Below are 16,760 nucleotides of genomic sequence, written 5' to 3'. Positions count from 1 at the left end.
TTTATTTTTTATATAGGTTTCTTCAAAGAATTGATGGTAAGGTAGCTGCAGAACCGTAGCTCTTAGGTCTTTATGATATATCATAAGGACCTAATTAAGAGCTATGGTTCGGCACCTAATAGTAAGATTGGTTGATTTATTTCATTTTATATATTTTCATGTATATTGTTGTATATATATTTATTTTTTATATAGGTTTCTTCAAAGAATTGATGGTAAGGTAACTGCAGAACCATAGCGCTTAGGTCTTTATAATATATCATAAGGACCTAATTAAGAGCTATGGATCCGCACCTAATAGTAAGATTGCTTAATTTATTTCATTTTATATATTTTCATGTGTATATGGTTGTATATAAATTTATTTTTTATATGCCGGTAGGTTTCTTCAAAGAATTGATGGTAAGGTAGCTGTGGAACCGTAGCTCTTAAGTCTTTATAATATAACATAAGGACCTAATTAAGAGCTACAGGTCCGCACCTATTAGTGAGATTGGTTGATTTATTTCATTTTATATATTTTCATGTATATTGTTGTATATATATTTATTTTTTATATAGGTTTCTTCAAAGAATTGATGGTAAGGTACTGCAGAACCGTAGCTCTTAGGTCTTTATAATATATCATAAGGACCTAATTAAGAGCTATGGATCTATACCTTATATTAAGATTGGTTGATTTATTTCACTTTATATATTTTCATGTGTATATGGTTGTATATATATTTATTTTTTATATAGGTTTCTTCTAAGAATTGATGGTAAGGTAGCTGCGGAACCGTAGCTATTAGGTCTTTATAATATATCATAACGACCTAATTAAGAGCTACAGTTCCGCACCTAATAGTAAGATTGGTTGATTTATTTCATTTTATATATTTTCATGTATATTGTTGTATATATATTTATTTTTTATATAGGTTTCTTCAAAGAATTGATGGTAAGGTAGCTGCAGAACCGTAGCTCTTAGGTCTTTATAATATATCATAAGGACCTAATTAAGAGCTATGGATCTATACCTAATATTAAGATTGGTTGATTTATTTCATTTTATATATTTTCATGTGTATATGGTTGTATATATATTTATTTTTTTATATAGGTTTCTTCTAAGAATTGATGGTAAGGTAGCTGCAGAACTGTAGCTCTTAGGTCTTTATAATATATCATAAGGACCTAATTAAGAGCTACGGTTCCGCACCTAAAAGTAAGATTAGTTGATTTATTTCATTTTATATATTTTCATGTAAATTGTTGTATATATATTTATTTTTGATATAGGTTTCTTGAAGGAATTGATGGTAAGGTAGCTGCGGAACCATAGCTCTTAGGTCTTTATAATATATCATAAGGACCTAATTGAGAGCTATGGTTCTGCAACTTATAGTAAGATTGGTTGATTTATTTTATTTTATATATTTTCATGTATATTGTTGTATATATATTTATTTTTCATATAGGTTTCTTCAAAGAATTGATGGTGAGGTAGCTGTTGAACCGTAGCTCTTAGGTCTTTATAATATATCATAAGGACCTACTTAAGAGCTACGGTTCCACACCTAATAGTAAGATTGGTTGATTTATTTCATTTTGTATATTTTCATGTATATTGTTGTATATATATTTATTTTTCATATAGGTTACTTCAAAGAATTGATGGTGAGGTAGCTGCGGAACCGTAGCTCTTAGGTCCTTGTGATATTTTTTGACTATTTGAGGACCATCTATGTTCAATAAATATAAGGACCAAAGAGCTATGGTTCCACAGCTATAAATAGTATGGTTGGTTGATCTATTTCATTTTATATATTTTCATGTATATTGTTGTATATATATTTATTTTTTAAATAGGTTTCTTCAAAGAATTGATGGTAAGGTAACTGCGGAACCATAGCTCTTAGGTCTTTATAATATATCATAAGGACCTAATTAAGAGCTATGGTTCTGCACCTAATAGTAAGATTGGTAGATTTATTTCATTTTATTTATTTTCATGTATATTGTTGTATATTTATTTATTTTTATATAGGTTTCTTCAAAGAATTGATGGTAAGGTAGCTGCGGAACCTTAGGTCTTTATAATATATCATAAGGACTTAATTAAGAGCTATGGTTCCGCACCTAAAAGTAAGATTAGTAGATTTATTTCATTTTATTTATTTTCATGTATATTGTTGTATATTTATTTATTTTTATATAGGTTTCTTTAAAGAATTGATGGTAAGGTAGCAGCTGAACCGTAGCTCTTAGGTCTTTATAATATATCATAAGGACCTAATTAAGAGCTATGGTTCCGCACCTAATAGTAAGATTGGTTGATTTATTTCATTTTATATATTTTCATGTATATATGGTTGTATATATATTTATTTTTTGTATAGGTTTTTTCATAGAATTGATGGTAAGGAAGCTGCGGAACCGTAGCTCTTAGGTCTTTATAATATATCATAAGGACCTAATTAAGAGCTATGGTTCCGCACCTAATAGTAAGATTGGTTGATTTATTTCATTTTATATATTTTCATGTATATATGGTTGTATATATATTTATTTTTTATATAGGTTTTTTCATAGAATTGATGGTAAGGAAGCTGCGGAACTGTAGCTCTTAGGTCTTTATAATATATCATAAGGACCTAATTAAGAGCTATGGTTCCACACCTAATAGTAAGATTGGTTGATTTATTTCATTTTATACATTTTCATGTATATTGTTGTATATATATTTATTTTTTATATAGGTTTCTTCACAGAATTGATGGTAAGGTAGCTACAGAACCATAGCTCTTAGGTCTTTATAATATATCATAAGGACCTAATTAAGAGCTATGGTTCCGCACCTAATAGTAAGATTGGTTGATTTATTTCATTTTATATATTTTCATGTATATTGTTGTATATATATTTATTTTTTATATAGGTTCTTCAAAGAATTGATGGTAAAGCAGCTGTGGAACCGTAGCTCTTAGGTCTTTATAATATATCATAAGGACCTAATTAAGAGCTATGGTTCTGCACCTAATAGTAAGATTGGTAGATTTATTTCATTTTATTTATTTTCATGTATATTGTTGTATATTTATTTATTTTTATATAGGTTTCTTCAAAGAATTGATGGTAAGGTTGCTGCAGAACCATAACGCTTAGGTCTTTATAATATATCATAAGGACCTAATTAAGAGCTATGGTTCCGCACCTAAAAGTAAGATTGGTAGATTTATTTCATTTTATTTATTTTCATGTATATTGTTGTATATTTATTTATTTTTATATAGGTTTCTGCAAAGAATTGATGGTAAGGTAGCTGTGGAACCGTAGCTCTTAGATCTTTATAATATATCATAAGGACCTAATTAAGAGCTATGGTTCCGCACCTAATAGTAGGATTGGTTGATTTATTTCATTTTATATATTTTCATGTATATATGGTTGTATATATATTTATTTTTTATATAGGTTTTTTCATAGAATTGATGGTACGGAAGCTGCGGAACCGTAGCTCTTAGGTCTTTATAATATATCATAAGGACCTAATTAAGAGCTATGGTTCTGCACCTAATAGTAAGATTGGTTGATTTATTTCATTTTATATATTTTCATGTATATTGTTGTATATATATTTATTTTTTATATTGGTTTCTTCAAAGAACTGATGGTAAGGTAGCTGTGGAACCGTAGCTCTTAGGTCTTTATAATATATCATAAGGACCTAATTAAGAGCTATGGTTCCGCACCTAATAGTAAGATTGGTTGATTTATTTAATTTTATATATTTTCATGTATATTGTTGTATATATATTTATTTTTTATATAGGTTTCTTCACAGAATTGATGGTAAGGTAGCTGCAGAACCATAGCTCTTAGGTCTTTATAATATATCATAAGGACCTAATTAAGAGCTATGGTTCTGCACCTAATAGTAAGATTGGTTGATTTATTTCATTTTATATATTTTCATGTATATTGTTGTATATATATTTATTTTTTATATTGGTTTCTTCAAAGAACTGATGGTAAGGTAGCTGTGGAACTGTAGCCCTTAAGTCTCTTTGATATTTTTTGACTATTTGAGGAACATCTATGTTCAATAAAATAAATTTGTAATAAAATCTATGTTCCGCAAAATAAATTTGACCCCTGTTTTATATAACACGGTAGTTTCTCACTTTCCATTTTGGTCAGATTCTTTTAATCATATGCATTTGCTTTGCAAATGAATGTTTTTCATTAGATAATTTAACAGTTTTTCCTATTTTATTATATTTTATGATAAATTAGAGTTCAAACTTGTGTATCGTTACTTTTGTTGACTAGTATATTTATATTTATACCCCACGCAAAGAGTTGCGGAGGGTATAATGTTTTTGACCCGTCCGTCCGTCCGTCTGTCAGTCCGTCAGTCCGTCAGTCCTGTTTCTTGTCATCGCAACTCCTCTCAAACCACACAACAGAATTTCACGAAACCTTTTTAGATAATAAGGACATACTATGTAGTTGTGCATATCGACAGGAAATTGCGATTCAATTTTTTTTCTAGGAGTTACGCACCTTTGAACTTATTTACTTTAATGTACTACTGCAACAGTTTGTCATCGCAACTCCTCTGATACCACACAACAGAATTTCATGAAACCTTTTTAGATAATAAGGACATACTTTGTAGATGTGCATATCGACAGGAAATTACGGTTCAATATTTTTTCTAGGAGTTACGTCCCTTTGAACTTATTTGCTTCAATGTACTATGCAACAGTTTGTCATCGCAACTCCTCTGATACCACACAACAGAATTTCATGAAACCTTTTTAGATAATAAGGACATACTATGTAGATGTGCATATCGACAGGAAATTACGGTTCAATTTTTTTTCTAGGAGTTACGCCCCTTTGAACTTATTTACTTTAATGTACTACTGCAACAGTTTGTCATCGCAACTCCTCTGATACCACACAACAGAATTTCATGAAACCTTTTTAGATAATAAGGACATACTATGTAGATGTGCATATCAACAGGAAATTACGGTTCAATTTTTTTTCTAGGAGTTACACCCCTTTGAACTTATTTGCTTCAATGTACTACTGCAACAGTTTGTCATCACAACTCCTCTGAAACCACACAACAGAATTTCATGAAACTTTGTAGATAATAAGGTCATTTTCGTTTGTTGTATCGTAAATAAATGAGGCTGTTGGTTTTCTAATTTGAATTGTGAAACATTTTGTCATGTCTGGGTTTTTGCTCATTAATGAAGGCAGTACGAAGACTGATAGTGGCTAACAACTATGTCATTTGGTCTCTGGTGGATAGTTGTCTCAGTGGCAATCATACCACATCTTTAATTAGCTTTGACAAATTTGTCAATTTCACTTCTACTACTTGATGTAAGCATATGCATTTATCATGCAAACTTAAAAAGACAGATTTATAACCCATCTATACAACAAACCTTTCAAGCACAAGGAATAAATACTGGCTAAAATATCCAGCTTTTCTGTGTGTGTGACCTTTGACATCTCAGCCAAAGGGACTATGTAGATGTGCATATCGACAGGAAATTATGATTCAATATTTTTTCTAGGAGTTACGCCCCTTTGAACTTATTTGCTTCAATGTCTTCTGCAACAGTTTTTCATCGCAACTCCTCTGAAATGACACAACATAATTTCATGAAACTTTGTAGATAATAAGGACATACTATGTAGATGTGCATATTGACAGGAAATTATGATTCAATTTTTTTTCTTACACATATTTTATTTCTCCAATGACAATGTGAGGACGTGGGGTATGTGAGGACGTGGGGTATGTGAGCGCGCTCACTAAGGTTCTTTAATTCATTTCAGAGTTCACTCACAGATGTTTAATTTGTAATGTTGGATTTTTGCAGATTCAGCTTAGAGAGGATGTTTCAGTTGTCGACCTTGAATATGGCTAACAGACCAGGAAGAGTGGCATATAGATTTCCGTAACTCTATACTCTATAATACCTTATATATATTTTATTTTTATCACAGATGAAGCTAAATCTACTGTAAGCTTTTAAGAGAGCCTGCTTTGATAGAAGTGACAACAATTTTTCAAACATCACTAATCTTTATTATTTGTTTCCATTACAGAGTTCTTACGAAGATATATAGGTTACAATACTGTATTTATTATTTCTGATGGTCTTTATATGTCCTATGTGTGTAATTGTTTGTTTTAAAGAAATAAAATATGGTATTGACTATTGATTTTAATGGGATAAAACAAACAGAAGAAATCAACTTAAATACCTTTATAAAGTATCAACACCATTTTAAGAAAGTTTTGCAAATACTAATGGTATGATGTTATACACCATTACATGTACATTGGCCAGTTGAATTCTTATCAGGATAATTAAAACTAAAAAAAATTAAAAGATAACTGTATTAGACATTATTAATGTTTTTCTCACAGTAGCCAGTTGTGAATGGTGAGAACATATTTTCCAAGTTAGAAAACTGAAAACTAAAAATTGTGAAAACATCTACCCGACCGAGAATTATTTTACCAGTTTAATATTTAAAGAAACAAGTTGTACCAAGTATATTAACAAGATTTTCTAAAAAAATAGCAAGAGTAAATCCTGAGATTGGAATAGAGCTTCCAAGATTTGTTAATTCAATGGGAGATAACTCTGTAAAATATGCAGATTTTAATGCAGTTGATATTCAAATCATTATTCTTTGACTTCCTTTTAGTTTTCCATCTTTATATATTAATTTTACAAACTTAGGTGTTGATGTTATACTATTGTGAACATGTAGTAAGAAATCAAAACAATATTTAGTAAATGTTTATGTTGACAGAAATGGATTTATAAAATATATAATAATGTATCCATTTTAATTCCTTTTTAGGTAACCTTTCTGTGACATGATTTTCATGGTGTTGGATTATAAAACTTTGGGGTCTAATACATCTAAAAGGAAGGTAAGTACCAGAATGTTATTCCAGTTTTGAAAGAGAAAAAAAAAACCCCAAATGTATTATAAAATTTCTTTGGAAAATTCTCTAGGCTTTTAGGAGTTGGTCAGAAGTCTACTCTTTCGTTTATCAGCTACCATTATATAAGTAAATCTTAGGATCTGATGTAATTACATAAAAAGTTTGCTGGGTTGCTGGATAGCTTTAGACGATTTATAATTACACAATTTATACACATGTTCTCAACATCTATTACACATTTATAGACTACCATTGTTTATATAAAATATATATAAGTATACCAACAATGATCAGTTTAATCAATTTTTGATGATGAAGCATTTTATATTTCAGGTTAACATCACAGCTTGTCCGTAAGGATTGAGGTTGGGAATGGCCATTGGAGCTGACTTTTTTGGTAAGAGAATTAGTACATAGATTTATGAACTATTCAACTTAGAGCATGTCACTAGATTTTTGTCTCGCTTGACAGAGTCAAAAAGCGAGACTTAGGTATGCTGTTTCCGGCGGCTGCGGCAGTGTCAACAATGTATTAGTTTGTGATTAGGTCTAGTTTGTGGTGAACCACAAGTTGTAGGTCAATTATATTTGGTATACAGTTGTATTAGCATTGGCACATCTCAATTCCATGGAGATTAAGTTGTAGGTCAATTATATTTGGTATACAGTTGTATTAGCATTGGCACATCTCAATTCCATGGAGATTATTTGGCCCTGCCCCCTCAGTCATGGTCTATTGACTTTGAAACTTTTGCTTATTTTACATGTATTAGTTTGTGATTAGGTCAGTTTATGAGGAACCAATAGCGGCAGGTCAGGGACTTTCTATACTAACGGGACTCGTCTCAATTGATTTTAACTGATTACTAAGCCGCCTGTTTAAAGCTACCACCCAACAATAAACTTAGTTTCGTATCTCTGATATACGATGCTAGTAGTTATTTGGGTATTTCACAGTTCATTGTAATTATATAATTATTATTAGTTGTTAATATAAAATCTGATTAATAGCCATTTACTATGACAAAAAATATAAGATTTTGAAAGAATGATGAATTATTAAACTTAGACGTATCGTTTTAAAGAACATCCCACGTGTGTAAAATGGTTTACCGTGTCAAACAAGATGGCGGCTACTGAAAATTCACGGAACAAATACCTCAAAGTTCAAAGATCAATATTTAAAAAACGATCTGAGAAATCTTTTGAAAAACAACATTTTGCAATGACAAAATGTATAAAATTTCATAAAAACGAGTTTTTGTTAAACTTGAACATATAGTTATGAAGAACACTCCGTAAATGGGAAATGATTTGCTATAAAGTCACGTGACATCAGCTACGGCCGAGATCAGTCTGATAATTTGTATAGACATCGTTATAAGTGACCAGTCCCGTTAGTATAGAAAGTCCCTGGGTAGGTCAATGATATTTGGTATGCAGTTGTATAAGCATTGGCACATCTCATTTCCATGTAGATTATTTGGCTCAGCCCCCTCAGTCATGGTCTATTGACTTTGAAAGTTTTGCTTAGTTAACATGTATTAGTTTGTGATTAGGTCAGTTCAAGAGGAACCATTAGTGGTAGGCCAATGTTAATTGGTATTCAGTTGTATAAGCATTAGCACATCTCATTTCAATGGAGAATATTTGGCCCCATCCCCTCAGTCATGGCCTATTGACTTTGAAACTTGCTTAGTTTACATATATTAGTTTGTGATAAGATCAGTTTAAGATGAACTGCTAATGTTAAGTTAATGATATTTGGTATGCAAATTTATTGGCATTTATAAGTATCGTTTCCATGGAGATTATATAGCTCCACCCGCTCTTCATGGTTCATTGACTTTGAAACTTTTACATAGTTTACAAGTTAATGATTGTGTTTAGGTTTGTTTAAAGGGAACAACTTATAATAAGTCAATGATATTTGGTGTACAGTTGTATTAGCATTGGCGCATCTCATTTACATGAAGATGGTTTAGCCATGTACCTCAGTCATGGTTCATTGACTTTGAATATTAGCCTAACTTGTTAAGTATTGCCATTTTAATTTCAACATTTGCATAATCAAAATTACAAAAAATTGAGACATATCTCTGTGATAACAGTTTATTCATGTTATAAGTGTATGTATAATTCGGAAGGGGGTATCAAGATACAAGTAAGGGAAGTCAAAGATTTGAATTTTGGATATCTTCTCTCCGTTTTTTTTTTTTATCTAAATTAATCCCACTATATAGAAATTAAGAAATGTAGTATGATTGCCAACGAGATATTAATCAACCAATAACCACATGACAAGGATGTTAGCAACTATAGAATGCCATTTTATGGTCTTCAACAATGAGCAAAACCTATTCTGTATTGAAAGCTATATAAGGCCCCAACATGACAAAATGTGAAATAATTCATATGAGAAAACCAATGACTTGATATAGGATAAAACAATAAACAAAACAAATATGATAGACAGACAACAAACAACGACTTGTTTTTCATCTTTTTTTGCCAACAAAGACTGGTAGTCTAAAAGTTATGTCCACAAGGCGCTTTAAAGCTAGGAAAAGAAATGTTATATGCATCATAATTGTAATGCCCAGGTAATTATTCTTTTGCATTAAATATTGTTTCAATTATTTTCACATAGTTTTGACAGATATGTTTAAGAATGAATATTTCTTTTTCAGGTAACTTTAACTGTGGCTGCATGAAAATGATTGCGTGACTGTACCAGTAAAGAATGTAATTTAGACAATTTTTGTGTATGTTTGAGAAAATGATTATAATTTTTTACAAAAAAACAAATAGTGTAAAGATTCTCCATTTTCAACAAGATTGTAAGTTATAGATAACTTATTTTGAATTTTAAAATCTCTCTTTTTTTTACCATTAAAACCAAAGGATATATTCAGGTAGCTCTACTCATGTCCATTCTTGACAATTTTTTTGTCATGCATATTGATACTGAATTGGTTTTTGGTATGTATAGTTTTGTTTTGAGTTCATAGTTCAGATTCAATCATGTATTCATTATTTTTTTTCCCCTGTGGCTAGATTTAATTGGTACTTTGAAAATGAATTGAAATGGACCAATTTTATTTGAAGACCTACTCTTTTAGATATATTAATAATGGTCCGTGTCTAGTCAAAACACTTCCAGAAGTTAAGGATGGAGAATCTTAAAAAAAAAAGAAAAAATGAAATGTATATTTTGGCTTTCACCGTTGTTAAATATAATATCTTTTCCGACTTTTTTCGTTTTTTTATGCCCCTGCCATAGGGAAAGGACGTCCTGTCCTTTTGTTGTTCCTTTTGTCCCATTTTTGTTTCTGCACTAAATTTTAAGAGGTATGCCCCTTTATCAGTTGGAAAGTTGCAAATTTGGGCAGTGAGTCACTTACTTTTCTAGAGTTATGCTCCTTTTTCAATTTTTAAAATTGCAAAGCTTGAGCAAGGGCATTGTGTCCATTCTTCTTTTATTTTTTAGCTGAGTTTAATATAATTTATATTTTTATCAATTGTTTTGTTCTTAATAATTATACATTTTTTTATACTGTCTAAAGTATACTTCCTGAGACGGTCTTTAGAGCATTAGGTTTTGGACTCAGGTTTCCAACATTTTCCCACTACAAATTCAGTTTTTAAAGAAGTTTGACCAAGTTCACTCGTTTTAGTTGGTTGTCATGGTTGTTCCTGGCAGGGAGATTGTTGATGATAGAGATTTTGTCATTATTTAGTATTTAACTTGAAATACAGCATGTAAGCATTTCATCAATTATAATTTTTATGATTATCTTTTATGTATATATGCTTACAATTTGTATACATGGATATTGTTTTAAAAATCATTAAAATCTGGTGTCCAGATGAGCTGTCTGGGTTATCAGGAACATGAATATATTGTTAGTTTTGTTTAAGCCTAATATTTAAGGGATTATAGAAGTTATAGTAATATTATATGAATTATAAGTCTCGTTAATGAAATTTATTTGAGAATGTCATGGACCGGTCAAGTTAGATTTTGATTTTTATACCCCACGCAACAAAGTTGCGGAGGGTATAATGTTTTTGACCCATCTGTCCGTCCCTCTGTCTGTCCGTTCGTCAGTCAGTCCTGTTCTTGTCATCGCAACTCCTCTGAAATCATTCACTCATTCATTTTTAATTTTGGTATTTCATTTACTGTTTTTTTTTTCTGCATGCAGGTGTATCTGCTCAATTACCTGGTATTAGATCTAAAAATCTAGATTAAATCTGGACAGCCAATGCCAGTAACAGGAAAGAGGTTTCTGAAATTAGGAGTGTTTCACATGATTTTATTTCAATCACTCAGTTAAGTTTAGTTTATGACTATTTTATTTCTGATCGAGACAAAAGGGATAGCCACAACTTATGAACTTGTAGAAATTGTATAAATGGATTCAAGTTAATATTTCGAAAGACGCACACTGCATACATATGGGATAAAAACACGTTGTTTAGGTCCTTCGTGGTTTTTTTATTCACTTTTGTGCTACATTGTGCTCTCTACACAAATGAGATCCTTTGCAGTGTTTTTAGAGGCCAGTATGTGTACATGTATGTTGTGGGACTTGTGTCACATGTTGATTTGAAAAAGCAGTTCAAGGAACAGATTATGTATTGCCTTTTGATTGTGTATTGTGTATCAGTTGAACAAAAAAAACAACATTCATTTTCATACAAAATACACAAAAAATGCTGAAAAGTAGCTTAATACCAACACTTAACATCCTCCATCCTAACCTTAAAAAAAATCTCCTGTGAAATTACAAGGCCAAATTTACCAGACTTTATCTGAATGCTTCTTAGAGTATCTAGTTTAGAAAGACTTGGCCACTGATGCTTAAGAATTAAACAATTTTACCCCATGTCACATTTGCTCTAAAAGATTTAGTTTTTGAGATATAAGCCAAAAACTGCATTTGACCCTTATGTTCTATTTTTAGCCATGGCGGCCATGTTTGTCGATGGATACAAACTTCGGATACAATTTATAAAAAAGATACCCTAAGGAACATTTAGTTAAAGTTTGAAGGTAATTGGCAGAGTAGTTTCAGAGGAGAATATTTTTAAATGTTAGCAAACTTGATGAACAAATTGTGTAAAATTGTCTTTAAAGGGCAATAACTCCTTAAGGGGTCAATTGACAATTATGGTCATATTAACTTTTTTGTAGATCTTACTTTGCTGAACATTATTGCTGCTTACAGTTTAAATATATCTATAATAATATTCAAAATAATAACAAAAAACTGCAAAATTTTGTTAAAACTACCAATTCGGTGGCAGCAACCCAACAATGGGTTGTTCGATTCGTCTGAAAATTTCAGGGCCGATAGATCTTGACCAAATAAACAATTTTACTCATGTCACATTTGCTCTAAAAGATTTAGTTTTTGAGATATAAGCCAAAAACTGCATTTGACCCTTATGTTTTATTTTTAGCCATGGCGGCCATGTTTGTCGATGGATACAAACTTCCGATACAATTTATAAACAAGATACCCTAAGGAACATTTAGTTAAAGTTTGAAGGTAATTGGCAGAGTAGTTTCAGAGGAGAATATTTTTAAATGTTAGCAAACTTGATGAACAAATTGTGTAAAATTGTCTTTAAAGGGCAATAACTCCTTAAGGGGTCAATTGACAATTATGGTCATATTAACTTTTTTGTAGATCTTACTTTGCTGAACATTATTGCTGCTTACAGTTTAAATATATCTATAATAATATTCAAAATAATAACAAAAAACTGCAAAATTTTGTTAAAACTACCAATTCGGTGGCAGCAACCCAATAATGGGTTTTTCGATTCATCTGAAAATTTCAGAGCTGATAGATCTTGACCAATTGAACAATTTTACCCCATGTCACATTTGCTCTAAAAGCTTTAGTTTTTGAGATATAAGCCAAAAATTGCATTTGACCCCTATGTTCTATTTTTAGCCATGGCGGCAATGATTGTCGATGGATCAAAACTTTGGATACAATTTATAAACTAGACACCCTAAGGAACATTTAGTTAAAGTTTGAAGGTATTTGGCCCAGTAGTTTCAGAGGAGAAGATTTTTGAAATAGTTTACGACGACAGACGACGACGACGGACGCCAAGTGATGGCATAAGCTCACATGGGGCCCTTTGGGCCCCGGTGAGCTAAAAAGGTATTGCAAAAATATTCTCTTTTCAATTTTTTTGTTATATGGATACAAATATAAGTGATACTTGGCAATACAGTAAGGCAGTTTTGTTGTGGTATGAAAGTGTAGTAATTAATATTTACTGTTAATTCACACAAATTAAGAAATAAACAAATGAATAATAAATGTTGAACATTTACAATGAAATATAGTTTTAGAAATCAATTAGTCCAGATAGGCCTTATAAATTTTGGTCTTTTTTTTAACATACTGAATGACCATTTACACTCAGGACTGATTTGTCAGTAGGCGCAGTACAGATGTATAATAAAATGCTCCACTGGGGCGCAGCTTGATACGACCGCAGAGGTCGAACCCTGAACAGTTGGGGCAAGTATGGACACAACATTCAAGCTTGATACAGCACTGAATTTGGATTGTAATTAAATATTTGACACAGCATAGGTTTCTGACACAGAATGAATGTGGTCTAAGAACTTAAAAAATTTTAATTAACCTATTCAAACCATATCATTATTATTTGCTTTTATATATAAATCAGAAATAACCAATTTAAAATGGAAAATTTTAAAGAAAAAAAAGGAAACCCCCCAAAATTTTTTGAACCCCCTTATGATTCATCACCCCCAAACTCAATCCCAACCTTCCCTTTGTGGTATGGTACCTTGCAGTACATATCAGAGAGATCCATACATTTGAACACAAGTTATTGTCCTGAAACTAGAAAAATGCTTGTTTTTTTGCCCCTTTATGGCCCCTAATTCCTAAAATTTTGAGGCAATTACCCCCAAAATCAATCCTAGCCTTCCCTTTGTGGTATGGTACCTTGCAGTACAATTTCAGAGAGATCCATACACTTGGTGACCTTCTGCTGTTGTCTGTTCTATGGTCGGGTTGTTGTCTCTTTGACACATTCCCCATTTCCATTCTCAATTTTACTTGAACACAAGTTATTGTCTGTAAACTAGAAGAATGCTTATTTTTGGCCCCTTTTTGGCCCCTTATTCCTAAACGTTTTGGGCAATTACCCTTAAACTCAATTCCAGATTTCCCTTTGTGATATGGAACCTTATAGTACCATTTCATAAAGATCCATACACTTACACACAAGTTATTGTCATGAAACTAGAAAAATGCTTGTTTTTTGCCCCTTTTTGGCCCCTAATTCCTAAAATTTGGAGGCAATTACCCCCAAAATCAATCCCAGCATTCCCTTTGTGATATGGAACCTTGTGGTACAATGTCAGAGAGATCCATAAACTTACACACGAGTTATTGTCATAAAACTAGAAAAATGCTTGTTTTTTGCCCCTTTTTGGCCCCCAATTCCTACGATTTGGAGGCAATTACCCCCAAAATCAATCCCAGCATTCCCTTTGTGATATGGAACGTTGTGGTACAATGTCAGAGGGATCCATACACTAACACACAAGTTATGTCTGGAAGTTACAAAAATGCTTATTTTTGGCCCCTTTTTGGCCCCTAATTCCTTAACTGTTGGTACCATAACCCCCAAAATCAATCCCCACCTTCCTTTTGTGGTATTGAACCTTATGGTAAAATTTCAAAGAGATCCATTCACTTAAACTAAAGTTAAAGTGCGAAAACCAATGTGTCTTCGGACGACGACGACGATGACGACGACGCCAACGTCATACCAATTTACGACCGCAAAATGTTTTTGCGGTCGTATAAAAATAAAGTGTAACAAAACAACCTAGCATCATATTGCTAGTAGCGCGAGTAGCATTGTTTGGTAAATTTGTGCTTTTTTTAAAATTTGGCTAATGGACAAAAAATGTTTGGTTCAAATCTAAATAAAATGCTTTTATCTCCCTATTACTTACATTGTACATAGAATGGATACTACTTTGACAATTCCTTGTACATGAGAGTTGTCTGTCAAATCTTTATTTCACAAAGAATGAATTGCATAACAATGAACTGAGCTCAAAGCAAAGCACTTTAATAATACACTTAGACAAAGAGCTCAATCCAGTGATATACTTTGTACTACAGGTCCTTCATGAACATCCTATCGGCCAAAACCATATCTCACAAACATGCCATACTACATGGTTGGATCAGAAGTCCTGAAAAAGACATGAATTTTATTATCTTATTTTAAGTATATATACACCGGTTAAAACTTTCACAAATTTGTGATAAAATCATTCAGTATCTAGCAACTATCAATCGCTTCATGCACAAATTGATATAGGTTGAGTGCCCCTCTGTCGGAAATAAGAACATACCTCCACCTAATTTTAGTTAACTGATGAAGAAACATTCAAAACTATAAAATGTTATCTAAGACTTGTCAGTGTCTATTTACCATCACCACTGAATCAATAATATATGTATACACATATAAGACTAAAATTGACGTACATATATAAGACTAAAACTGACATTTGGTCTTTTACTCCACCTTCATTCCTCAAGTCGTGTTCAAATCTGACTTTATGATAAAATAAGATTCCATATCTACAACCAATGAAATACCCCTCTATATATATATAATAGACTAGCCGCAATGAAATCCCAGTTTTCTAAAATGGTAGGTGGAACCTAAAACTCAAAAAAATTTGAACGATATATTTTAAATATTGAAAATACATGTAATAATAATTCTTCTAAAAAATTCGCTATATTTTTCCTTATTTTGTCTTTTGTTCGAGACTTTATATTGACCTCTAGATGTCTTTCAATTACATCCAGTTTGGCGTGGTTGATGTTTGATTGTTGTACATGTTATATATCGACGTGGGATTTGTTTATATAAATAACAACTATTCCCTTAAATTCAAATAAAATAGATGTAAATAAGAAATTATAGGCAACCATATGCATACCACCTTCAATAAACAGCTGCGCCATGAGCGCATGATATGCGCGTCACATTTACAAAGAATAAAGTTCAATTACTTCTAAATGTCATATAAGAAAATTTATGAAAATCAAAAAGGGAGCTTACATCAATAGATATAAACAATTCACCAAAGTTTAATGAGAATTGCTGAAAACATTGTCCAAAACTGGAAAATCCCCCCTTTTTAATATATAAAACCCCGCAACTTGGAAATGTAAAATGTAAAATTTATAAAATTCTAAAGGCAGCAGCTTACATCACTAGATATAAACAATTCACCAATGTTTCATGAGAACTGCTGAAAGCATTTTTGAGTTATAGTCTGAACACTGGAAAATCCCCCTTTTTTTAAGAATAAACTCGGAAATTCCCAACATTGAAGAAAAATATTTTGATCAGGGAGAAATGAAACAAATTCTGAGTAGGTTTTTTTGCCTTTATTTGATGCTTGCGTGGTACATGTACCACCAAAAATCAGATTGAACCCCCTCCCTCAAATTTAAATAGTCGTTCACGCTCTTGAAAAACATGCCCCGGGAAAATTAGCTCAGCGTGCTGCAAAACAGGCGATACGTCTAAAAACCACTAAAGACTTATAATATGCCACTAAGGACTAGAAGGGGTGCTGTTTCATGTACATCGTTTTTATATTATGGTAGAGATTGATATTTAATGCATAAATTCCAAATTTCATAAAAAAAAAAGACTGAACCAACAAATAAATGAGTAA

At 31.6% G+C, this 16,760-nt stretch overlaps 1 long non-coding RNA gene across 3 annotated transcripts; it reads left to right on the top strand.

Annotated features, from left to right (window-relative positions):
* Positions 1–5,878: 5,878 nt before the first annotated feature.
* Positions 5,879–10,206, top strand: LOC127733002 (uncharacterized). 3 transcript variants are annotated; one of them, XR_007996557.1, is made up of 4 exons: positions 5,879–5,969; positions 6,889–6,961; positions 7,310–7,373; positions 9,667–10,206. It is a non-coding gene; the product is annotated as an uncharacterized LOC127733002 (long non-coding RNA). The 3 variants fall into 3 exon arrangements; XR_007996558.1 differs by lacking the exon at positions 5,879–5,969 and adding an exon at positions 6,001–6,035; XR_007996556.1 differs by lacking the exon at positions 5,879–5,969 and having other exon boundaries at positions 6,461–6,961.
* Positions 10,207–16,760: the final 6,554 nt, after the last annotated feature.

Source organism: Mytilus californianus, unplaced genomic scaffold (genome assembly GCF_021869535.1).
Source record: "Mytilus californianus isolate M0D057914Y unplaced genomic scaffold, xbMytCali1.0.p SCAF_3, whole genome shotgun sequence".
NCBI classification, from domain to species: Eukaryota; Metazoa; Mollusca; class Bivalvia; order Mytilida; family Mytilidae; genus Mytilus; species Mytilus californianus.
Note: the sequence above shows the minus strand (reverse complement) of the source record. Positions and strands in the feature narration are given on the sequence as shown.